Source organism: Rhinolophus hipposideros, assembly GCF_964194185.1.
Source record: "Rhinolophus hipposideros genome assembly, contig: HAP1_SCAFFOLD_87, whole genome shotgun sequence".
NCBI classification, from domain to species: domain Eukaryota; kingdom Metazoa; phylum Chordata; class Mammalia; order Chiroptera; family Rhinolophidae; genus Rhinolophus; species Rhinolophus hipposideros.
The window spans coordinates 317,307-329,750 of record NW_027669145.1 but is presented as its reverse complement, the minus strand read 5'-3'; positions in this window follow the sequence as shown (position 1 = coordinate 329,750).

Sequence of the window (12,444 nt, the reverse complement as noted above, 5' to 3'; positions counted from 1 at the left end):
AGGCCCAATAACCAGACTTATCTAGTGATACTTAGGCAATTACTGTTCACATATGGTGTTTCCCCGAAAATAAGACCTAACTGGAAAATAAGCCCTACTGTGTCTTTTGGAGCAAAAATTAATATAAGACCCGGTCTTATTTTCGGGGAAATACGGTACCTCCTGGGAGGGCCAAGCTACCATATTTCCCTGAAAATAAGACCAGGTCTTATATTAATTATAGCTCCAAAAGCCGCATTAGGGCTTAATTTCCGGTTAGTCTTATTTTTGGAGGAAACACTGTAGCTGTCACCTGATGGGTGACATTTAAATCTCCAGTCATTTACTTTGTCATTAGTTTACCATGTACCCTCAGGAGAAACTCCACATTGCTTTGCATGGAATGAAAACACCCAAATCAATGTAGTTCTCAGCAAACATCTCAGCCTATATCTTGCTACCAACCCTCGTTTGCCCCTTTGCTCTAGCATCTAGCTAAACCAGACTACTTCTCGTTCCGTAGTGTTCTCCCCCACGCTAGTCTTCGCATCTGCGTCTTCCCTCTCAATGGCATCCTCTGTCCTTGTCCTTCAGGCATCAACGTCCATGTCACCTCCACCAGAGAGCAGACAATCAATACTGGGATGTCCCTTCTGTGGGTCCCACTCGCGTCCTGTTGTGCATTTGTATGGTATAGGGGCCTCTGAATGGAAATTGCCTGTTCATCTGTTCCTTCAGCTTATAGTAGATGATGGGTCAGGGCTGGACCGTGTCATCTTCGTCTTGTAACTTCAGTGCTTGTCCTACGACCTTGTTTATAAATGAATGAAGGATGAGACAACCAGAAGCTCTGATACTTGGCCACAATAGCAGTCAAGTCAGTGTGCAGCCGTGGGCAAACTGTATTGAATATGATCTCCTGTTGTGAGCTGTGGCCTCATCTAGAGGTTTTCTCATTCTTCTTAACACTTATACTTAGCTGTATTTTAAAGAACATAATTCTTTTTCTTTCCAGTTGCTGCTGAATTTGAATCTAAATCCAGTCGAAAATTTCCTCCATTACCTATTGATGATCTACTTGAGAATGTAAAACGAGAAATTGTCCACAATTTGAAAAAAAAGTATAAGCTCTAAAATATAAATAGTACAAGTGTATTTACTGGGCTGTTTAAACAACATGTTAATTGTATCCCAAAATATATGGCATGTGAAATCCTTATTACAGGAAAATATTTTTGTATCATATGTTGTGGGGACAGAGCCCCAGAGAGCAGTTTCCAGGCTCTCGGCCTCACGTGGAGGGGTGCTGGCTCAGGTAGTAGATGGCCATCAACTGTGGTTGGATGGCCGTCAGCTGTGGCTAGTTGGCCGTCAGCTGTAACCAGTGAGCCATTGGCCACTAATATAACTGCCAAGACTACGCTAGCAAAGAAATGGGGGCTAGCAAGAAGATGGTGGCTGAGCCTGCAAGCGGTGCAATGAGGGTTGCAAACAGTGTGACTCCTGCTTCCTGTATCTCCAACCCAGCCACCAGCGAGAATATACTGGTATGACTTCCCTATCTATGGCTCCGTGGGTGTTCCTTTTTGGCCTCACCATGTCCTGCGTTCTTATGTGGGGAACGGGACCAGAGACCCACAGGCCACCCTGCATGACACATGGTACAGCAAGCAGGGTATGGTGTCGGCCAAAGCCCCCGCAGGGCGGTGGAACAGTTTATGCGTATGAACACTGGGTCTCAGGAAGACCAGAAGGAGCAGCTGCCAGAGAGCTGGACCCCCGTGGAGGGGTGGGAAAACGTGGACAGTTCCCCAACCAGCAGAGGCCGGAGAAATCGAAGGTCCTTGTGGCCCTGTGGGCTGGAAAGTGCTTGCTGAGGCAGCTTGGATGCAGGACTTGTAGTCCCAGGAGGAAACGCTTGCTGAGTCCTCCTTGGGAGATGAGGGTGAGGTCAAGGTCATCCCTCACCCCCAGGACAGCCCTGGCGAATGACTATGGACTATGGGGAATTGCCTTCCATCTCTAATTTAATGGACCACCTGACTGTTTGGGAACATACTACCATGTAGTGGGACTGGCGGATGTTTGCTTTTGTGTCTTGACCAGCCGCCATCGAGAATATGTGAGCACTTTGACTGTGAGCCACTGTTGTTCCAGCATGGTACCCTAAGAGGCCCAGAGAGAGTGGCAGTGCCCTGAGAGCCCTGGCTGAGTCCAGGAAGTCCGGCTGTGCCCAGAGAGAGGGGCAGTGCCCTCAGAGCCCTGGCTCAGTCCAGGAAGTCTGGCTGTGCCCAGAGAGAGTAGCAGTGCCCTGAGAGCCATGGCTGAGCCCAGAGAGAGTAGCAGTGCCCTGAGAGCCATGGCTGAGCCCAGAGAGAGTGGCAGTGCCCTGAGAGCCCTTGCTGAGTCCAGGAAGTCCGGCTGTGCCCAGAGAGAGTGGCAGTGCCCTGAGAGGCCCTGTCTGTGCTCGGGGAGACTATTGGTACCCTAAGAAACCCAGGAAGTCTGACTGTGCCCAGAAGTACTGGTGGTGCCCTGAGAATCTCTGGCTGTGCCCAGAGAGAGTGGCAGTGCCCTGAGAGCCCTGGCTGTGTCCAGGATACTGCATCCACCTCCAGGCTCTTCGAACAGGGACCCTCGCAGAAGATGCTTGTCGCGTAGATTGTGAGGTGAGACCCTGTAGGGGTGGAGTGTGGGGACAGAGCCCCAGAGAGCAGTTTCCAGCTGTATCTGTAAACTCAACAATATATAGTAGTATGTATGGAACAAAATTACTTACTTGAATTGTTAAATTATCATGAGCAGACCAATGTAATGGTATGTGCAGAACTCAAGAGTTTTCCTCAATTTACGAATAGGTTACTGTCGTGCAGGGTGACCGGCGGGGCGGCCTGCGGGGTCTCTGTTCCCGCTCCCCACATAAGAACGCAGGACATGGTGAGGCCAAAAAGGAACACCCACGGAGCCATAGGTAGGGGAGTCATACCACTATGGGCTCACTGGAGGCTGGGTTTACACGACGTGTGACCTGCTGTCCGCTTTGCTGCCAGCCGACCAACTGTCCTCGACTCTCCTCAGTCTCCTCCTTCACTCTCCTCGGCTCCCTTCCGTAGCCGCGGCAGTTATATCAGTGACCAATGGCTTAATGGCCACAGCTGACGGCCAACCAGCCACAGCTGACGGCCATCCACTATCCGAGCCAGCACCTCTCCACATGAGGCCGAGAGCCTGGAAACTGCCCTCTGGGGCTCTGTCCCCACACTCCACCCCTACGGGTTCTCGCCTCATAATCTACACAACAAGCGTCTTCTGCGAGGGTCCCTGTGTCATATTAGACTATTGACACCTATGAACGAAAAGAAACGGTAGTCTTAGGAACCAATAATGGCAAATCCCTTCCATCTTGGAGGATATACGCTAGCTTTTTGTCCTGGGAAAGGAGGGTCGCTGCCACTGGCACCTTTCCCGGTTTATGGTACCAAACTTTTATGGCAGGGCTTGGGGTCCCTTGCATAGTTTCAACATGTAACAGTACAGGGGACCCCATAATAGGCCATAGTGAGAGCACATAGGTTCCCTGCAAAATCATCCCGGTATCGGGACCTCCGTATACTACAGTCACTTGCGGTGGCCACTCAGCCACCACCCCTGGCGTCACTTGCAAATCATGAGTCAAACCGGCCCCCCATGGGGCTATCAGGCCCAACCATGGACAGTGGGGGCTTTTGACCTGCCCGGGCCAAGTCCATTGCTGCCGTTCCCCTGCTTTCAAGCATGTGGGTGCTGGCAGCAACATGTTTCCATTTCTGTCATAGCCTGGCTTTAACAGAGTCTCGCTGGTGGTGACTTGTAATTGAATGGGAGCGGCCGTTCAATATAGCAGAGCTTCTACTGGTGCTGGTCCTCCCTTCCGTGGTCTCTCATTCAGGACTCTCAGGACGTCCTATAGATGCGAGGCCCAGTCACGCATCGTGGGAGGGTGTTTTGACACCCGGAGACCTTGCTTCAAAAGGCCATTATAACGTTCAGTCATGCCAGCTGCTTGTGGGTTGTATGGAGCATGAAACAACCATTGCACGTCCATCCTGGCAGCCCAGCGCTGTACCTCTTGCCCCGTAAAATGGGTACCCCTGTCACTAAGTAGAATGCCTCACCCCAAGTTTATTTTTGCAGCTTATATACTCTGGGCATCAAAAAGTAACAGAACTGTCTGCAGTCTAGTAGTTACAATGTTTGCATGAACAAGGGCTTGTTTTTTGTCCAGCTCTGCACTTCCTGACCTTCTCTGGTTCTGTGTTCTCAAAGTAGCAAGTTTTGCCTTGCTGGGAGCACAAACCACTCAAGGAAGTCAAAGGTTCAACATTTCACAAAACAACACCTGCTAGCACTTCAGCAGAGTTTCCCACATCAGTTCTTTCTTTCTAGTAGATGTGAGTGCAGGCTGGTAAGGATCTATCCTAGGGCGGGGAGCTGACCTGGGAGTCACTTACTACTCTGAGGCTGCCTGAGATGGATGGCAGTAATGGGGGAGGCCGGCCATAGAGAATTTCAAACGGGGAAAAACCATCCTTTCGAGGAGTACACCGGGAGTGGAGGACGGCTAAGGGGAGCATATCCATCTGTCCCAGGGACGTTTCTTGGCATATCCTGGACAATGTTTCTTGGAGGGTATGGTTCATGCACTCTACTTTCCCTGAACTCAGGCCGGTGGGCCGTGTGAAGCTTCCAGGAGACACTGAGGGCCAAGGGCAGAGACCGTAGCACATCTGAGATAAGGCTGGTCCGTTGTCATGTGAGTGGTGAGGGGAAGCCCATACCGTGGGATGATTTCGCAGATGGGAACTTCGGTGACTTCTCCGGCTTTTAGCACGGGTGCAGAAGGCTTTTACCCGGCCCGAGAAGGCACAGACTAAGACAAGAAGGTATTTTGTCCCTCGGTGAGGGATTATGAAATGATGATGGCTGGGGTCCTTGAAATTCCAGCTCTCGTTGCGTTAGGCCGTATGTTGTATGAGCAGCAAGGAAGGATTTGGGTGGAAAATTGCTGTCCGTGCGGCTGCAGTCAGAGTGAGACTCGGGGAACAAGATCATCCCTGGATTGTCTCATAAGACGGCAGAACTGTGGCTGGAGGCAGCCAGTACTGATATCGGAACTTCCATTTTTCTAGAGTCTCCTTCTTCTTCCTTCTCAAACTCAGCAAAATTACAGGTCAACCTTTCTTTGCCTTCCTGCTGATGGAAGTAGGCGAGTCTCCTACAGATGGAGGAGGGGATCTCCATCCGTTAGTAAGGTAACATCAAAGTCAACGCAATCTTTGTGTGGGAGCTCGCGGAGAGGTCATACGTGCATCGCACTGCGTAAGAAATGAGAAGGAAATCATAAGCAGTAAATGTGTAGCTGCTGTTTAGACAACCAAGTATCGAGGAAGTGTGTCCCAATACTATCAGGCAGAAGCCAATTAGCACAGGGGCGCCAAACCTCGTGGAAAGACAGGCGAATTACAAGGTTAGCCTTCTCCCAAGCAGCTCTCAGTAAATCTCTCAGGTGTGCATTTAGACACAAGGAGTACGTAGTTTGCTTGTTTCTCAGTTTTGTGATGACAGTTTTCCTTCGGTATTCTATAACATGGCCTTTAAATAGTCCCCATCTCAAGCACCCAGAGACTTCCACACATCGCCCGTTGTGTCGCACCCGGATCACCAAAACTGTCGCGGAGTTGGTAAGCAGAAAACGCCTTATACAAAAATTAAGGGTTAACTCCTTGGCGGGAGTGAACAGGCGACCTTGTCCCGACTGGGAAGCAGGCGAGAGCCCTACCGCCGCACCACTGGGGGAGCACAGAGCGTGCGGCCGTCAAAGAAGCAGAAATCCAGAGGGACGCAGCTGGGCGGAGCCTTCCTTGGACGGTCCTTCCCTTCCCTTTTCTCTCCCATTACCCAAGGAAAATTGGTGTCACGGTAGTTTGGGGGCTGGGCGAGGCCCAGGCTGCGCTCGCAGAGAGCGGGGGCAGCTGGGGAGGCCCCCGGGGCTGCTCCCGGGTCCCCAAGCCGAGCTGGGGATGGCCCGCCGGTGGGGCAGTGGGGCCGCAGTTTGGTTGTGCCTAGGTCCGCGGCGCGGGAGCGCGGGGCGCGGCGGCCGGAGCGGGGAGCCCGCGGGCTTCCTCAGAGGCGCGGAACGGGGAGCCAGGGACCCCAGGGCGCACGCACGCACGCACGCACCCACGCACGCACGCACGCAGGCTCCCGCCATCCCACCCCCACCCCCACTCCCAGCTTCGGCCTGGCCGGCGCCCAGGCTGGCCGCACCGGCCGGCAGCGCTCACGCTGGCTGCAGGGCGCTCACGGGGCGCCCGTGTCCGGGTCACATCCCTTCCCGCTCGCACTCGCCCGGAATGTGGGGTTTTGATTGTGACTCTACGTTCTGGAGGCGCCTCTCCGCGCTCCTGCTCACGCTGTGCCTCACACTGTCCCCAAACACAGTGCATCCCGGCTCCCAGAAATGTTTTTCCGGAACTCAGACGTCTGTCCTCAAACCTGCAGTGGGGTTTTCTTGTGTCCTCTCAGTGAATGGGCTTTGTGGGAGGGGCGTTAGCAGTTTCTTTCGGAGCCTGGGTTAGGAGAATCCTGCACTGTCCCTTTTCACTAGAGCAGAACCGTACCCCAAGGTGGAAGGATCCTGGCAATTTCCAACTAAGAGTCAATATATGGAAACTGACCGGGTGACCAGGACTGCTGGTCACTACAATATAAACACGTCGGACGACGACCAGGTCTGGGGTTCCCTCTGATGGCCAGCCAACGTTAAAAGTGGGCCACTCTAGTTCACAGAGGGTTCTTAATTTTCCTGGGGTCATGCGGACTCCATCATCTCCGCCAAAATCTCTTTCTAAAATTCTTGAATATGCAGTCTAGGACTGCAGGCTTACTTTGCTTCCCTCCCATAGTGTACAATGTCACAGACGGTGGAGAGGAGGACTCACTCAGCTGCTGCCCTGCTGGCGTCCCTCGAGGGAACTTAGGAGTGTTTTTCTTGGCTACAGTGTACCGAACAATTAACAGAACAAGCCACTCCATGCAGTGAATCACCATTATGCCAAATGACGCTATCAGAGAATCGGGGTGAAGCACATTCAGGCTTCCATTGGCAAAGCAATGGAATCCAACAATCAGACAAGTACACTACCCCTACCCTAAACCTAACACTAAATCTAACCACAACCCTACCTCTAACCCTAACCCTAACCGTAACCCTAAGCCTAACCCTAAGCCTAACCCCAACACTAACACTAACCATATCCATACCCCTAAGCCTAACCCTAAGCCTAACCCTAAGCCTCAATCTAACCCTTACCCTAACCCTTAACCTAAGACTAACCCTAACCCTATCCCTAACCCTAACCCTAACCCTGCCCCAACCCTAACCCTGACCGTACACCTAATTCTACCCCTACCACTACCCATACCCCTAACCCAACCCCTATCCCTACTCCTACCCCTAAACCTACCCCTACACCAACACTTAGCCCTAACCCCTACCCCTAAGTTTGAGACTTACCCTAACAATAAGCCTAACCTTAAACCTAACACTAACTCTAAACCTCACCTTAAACCTAACCCTAAACCTACCCCTAACCCTACCTCTAACGCTACCCCTAACCCTATACCTCACCCTACCCCTTCCCTTAATCCTAGTAGGACCCCTAACACTAACGTGAACCATAATACTAAGACTAACCCTACCACTAACCCTAACCCTAAACATAACCCTAACCCTAATCCTAAGCCTAAGCCTACCTCTAACCCTTAACCTAACCCTAAATTTACCTCTACACCTAACCCTATCCATAACCATACCACTATCACTACACCTATCCCTACACCAAGCCCTAACCCTAAACCTACCCCTCACCCTACACTTACCCCTACCCCTACCATAACTCCAACCCTATCCCTAACCATACCCGAAACATAACCATACCACTAAACCTAACACAACCCCTAACCCTGACCCTACCCCTAACTCTAACCCTACCCCTAACCTACCCCTACCACTACTTCCGCTTCCGCTACCCATACCCCTACTCCTAACCCTAAGTGTAACCACCCTAACACTAACGCTAAACCCTAACCCTACCCCTAACCCTTCACCTACCTCTACCCATACCCATACACCTAACCCTACCACTACCCCTAAACCTAACCCTAAGCCTACCCCTAATTCTACCCCTAACCCTAACCCTAAGCCTTAACCTAACCCTAACCCTAAACCTAACCCTAACATTACCCATAACCCTAACCCTAACCCTATCTATACCACTAACGGTACCCATAACCCTTCCCCTAACCCTACACCTACGGCTACTCGTAACCCTAACCATAATCATACCACTAAACCTCACTGTACCACGAACCCTAACCTTACCCCTAACCCTAATCCTACGCCTACCCATAACCCTAACCATAAACATACCACTAAACCTAACCCTACCCCTAACCCTAACCCTACCTCTAACCCTAACCCTACCCATAATCCTATCCCTACACCTTCCCCTACCCTTACCCCAAATGTACCCTACGCCTACCCATAACTTTACCCCTAAACCTAACCCTACACCTAACCCTACCCCTAACCCTAACCTTACCTTACACCTACCCCTACCCCTACCCCAAATTCTACCCATACCACTAACCGACCCTAACACTAACCCTCACCCTAAACCCTAACCCTAACCCTACCCCTAACCCTACACCTACCCCTAAACATACCCATACCCCTAACCCTATCCGTACCACAAACCTACCTCTAAGTCTACCCGTAACCCTACCCCTAACTCTAATGCTAACACTGACCCTAACCCTAACAATAAAAGTAACCCTAAACCCTAACCCTAAACCCTAACCCTAACACTACCCCTAACCCTAACCCTAACGCTAACCCTAACAGTACCACTAACCCTAAATATAATTCTAACCCAACCCCTAACCTTACTCCTACCCCTAACCCTAACCCTAACCTAACCCTAACCCTAACACTACCTCTACTCCTACCACTATCCGTACCCCTACAACTACCCCTAACCCTACCCTACCCCTAACCTTAATACTTATACACCTACCCCTACACCTACCCCTACTCCTAACCCTAACCCTAGCCCTACTCCTACACTTACCACTAACCCTAACCCTAATCCTAAGCCTAAACTTAACCCTAACCCTAACCCTAAACAAAACTCTAACCCTAATCCTAACCGTAAGTCTGACCCTAATCCTAACCCTAAACCTAACCCTAACCCTACCCTTCACCCTAACCCTAAACCCTTAATCCTAATCCTAACCCTAACCATACCCCTAACACTACCACTAATGCTACCCCTAACCCTACACCTAACCCTATGCTACCCTAATCCTAGTCATACCCCTAACACTAACCTAACCCTAACCCTAAAACTAACCATACCCCTAACCCTAACCATAACCCTAATCTTAACACTAACCCTACCCGTACCCTAACTCTACCCATACCCCTACACCTACCCCTACCGAGACCCCAATTTCTACCCCTAACCCTACCTCTAACCCTAACCCTAACTCTAACCCTAACCCTACCACTACCCCTGCCATAACGCTTACCCTAAACCTAACACTACCCTAACCGTAACCCTAACCGTACCCCTAACCCTAACACTTCCCCTACCCTACCAGTAACACTACCCCTACCTCTACCCATCACCTACCACTACACCTAACCCTAACCCTAAACCTAACCTTAGCACTACCCCTACCCTTACCACTAAACCTAAACCTACCCCTACCCCTATCCCTAACACTAAAAATAACCCTAACCCTACTGCTACCGCTAACCGTACCCTAACCCTAACCAAAACCCTAAACTTTAACTGTACCCCTAACCCTACCCCTAACCCTACCGCTACCGCTAACCGTACCATAACCCCAACCAAAAGCCTCAACCCTACCCCTACCCCTAACCCTACACCTAACCCTAAACCTACGTTTACCCCTAACCCTAACACTTCCCTACCTCTAACCCTGCACTTAAGCCTACCCCTATTTCTACCTCTACCCTTTCCCCTAACCCTAACCCTAATGCTAACCCTAACCCTAGCCCTAACACTAAACCTAACACTAAACCCTAACCCTAAGCCCAACCCTAACCCTGCCCTTACGCCTACCACTACCCCTATCCCTACCCCTATGCCTAACACTAACCCTAACCCTACCCCTCCCCATATCCCTAACACTAAACCTAACTCTACACCTAACCATAAATCTAATATTAACCCTAATTTTAACCTTACTCCTACCCCTAACCGTAACACTACCCCTACCCTTACCTGTAACCCTACCCTACCCCTACGCCTAACCCTAGCCCTATCCCTACCCCTGCCTCTAACACTAACACTAATCCTAAGCCTAAATCTAACCCTAACCTTAACCCAAAACCTAACTCTAAAGCTTACCCCTAACCCTATCTTTAACCCTAACCCTAACCATACCCCTAACCCTACACCTACCCCTAACCCTACCCCTATCCCTAACCCTACCCGATTGCTACCACTACCAGACCAATATCCCTACCCCTACAACAAGCCCTACCCCAACGCTAACCCTAACCATAACCCTCACCATAACCCTAACCCTAAGCTTACGCCTAACCCTAACCCTAAACCTATCCCTAACCCTACACTTACCCCTAACACTACCCATAACCTTACCCTTATTGCTACACCTACCCCACCCCTAACCCTTAACCTACCCCTAACCCTACCCCTAACCCTACCCCTAACCCTACCCCTTACCCTATCCCTAAACCTACCCCTATCCGTAACACGAACCATAACCATACCAATAAACCTAACCCTACATCTAACCCTAAACCTACCCCTAACCCTACCCCTACCCCTAAACCTACCCTTAACCCTTCCCCTACCCCTACCCCTACCCCTATCCCTAACCCTACCATTACCCTAACTCTAACCCTACTGCAAAGCCTAAACATACACCTAACCCTACACCTTCCCCTTCCCCTACCCATAAACCTACCACTAACCCTACCCTTACGTCTAAACCTACCCTTAACTACGCCTATCCCTAACCCACACCATACACTATACCTAACCCTACCATAAACCCTCGCCCTAACCTTACCCCTAATCCTACACCTACCCCAAACCCTACCCATACCCCTAACCTTACCCCTATCATAAACCTACCCCTAAGCCTACCCTTACCCCTAACCCTAATCCTAACCCTAACCCTACCCCTACTCCTGCCCCTAACCTTACCCTAACCCTACCGCTAACCCTCATCTAATCCTAACCCTACCCCTGATTATACTGCTACTCCTAACACTAACCATAACCCTACCTCTAACCCTAACACAATCCCTATCCCTACAACGACCCCTACCCCTACCCCTAACCCTACCCTACCGCTAACTCTACCCATAAACCTACACCTATCTTTACACCTTTCACTACCGCTACCCCAAACCCTAACGCTACACCAACCTCTAACCTTACCCCTACCCATACCCTTATCCCTAACACTAACCCTACCATATCTTTACCCCTATGACAACCTCTACCCCTACAACTACCCCTACTCCTACCTTACACTTAATCCTACAACTACCCCAACCCTACCCCTACACCTACCCCTAAACTTCAACCTACCCCTATTCCTACACCTACCATTTTCTCTACCCCTTCCCCTAAACCTACCCCTAACCTCTAACCTTACCCCTACTCCTACCTTTGCACCTAACCTACCCCTAACCCTACCCCTACCCCTACCCCTCACCCTAACCCTAACACTACCCCTAAACCTAAATCTCATCCTAACCCTACACCTAACCCTACTCCAACCTCTAACCGTAACTGTACCATATCTCTACACCAACCACTATCACTACCCCTACAACTACCCCTACCCCTAACCCTAATCCTACCCCTACCCCTAAACCTAACCCTAACCTTAACCCTACCCCTACACCTACCACTACAACTACTCCTACCCACACCCCTAACCCTAACCCTAAACCTCCCTTCAGGAGAACTTTGACTAATGTACCCACTACTGCACTGTAATGTATATTCCATATAACTGGATCTCAAACATTGACACACAGCACACACCATTTTGAATCATTGTCTCTGGGAATACAGCCCAGTGCATCTGTACACTAGATAATAAGTACACTCAGTTTAGATCTACGTGATGTGCATCACACCAGATTTAATGAAGGGCTTTTAGGTGCATGTTATAAGCTTATTATGTATGGCCCAGAAAAGGGAGAAGGAAATAACATTTAATTTACATTTACTAACTTTTAATAAACACCTGCTATGTGCCAGGAGCAGACTGGGCTCTTCCTAGTATACCACCTTATATCCCATAGAATCCTCTTAATATTATAGAATAGATGGAATTACCTCAGCAAGGTTA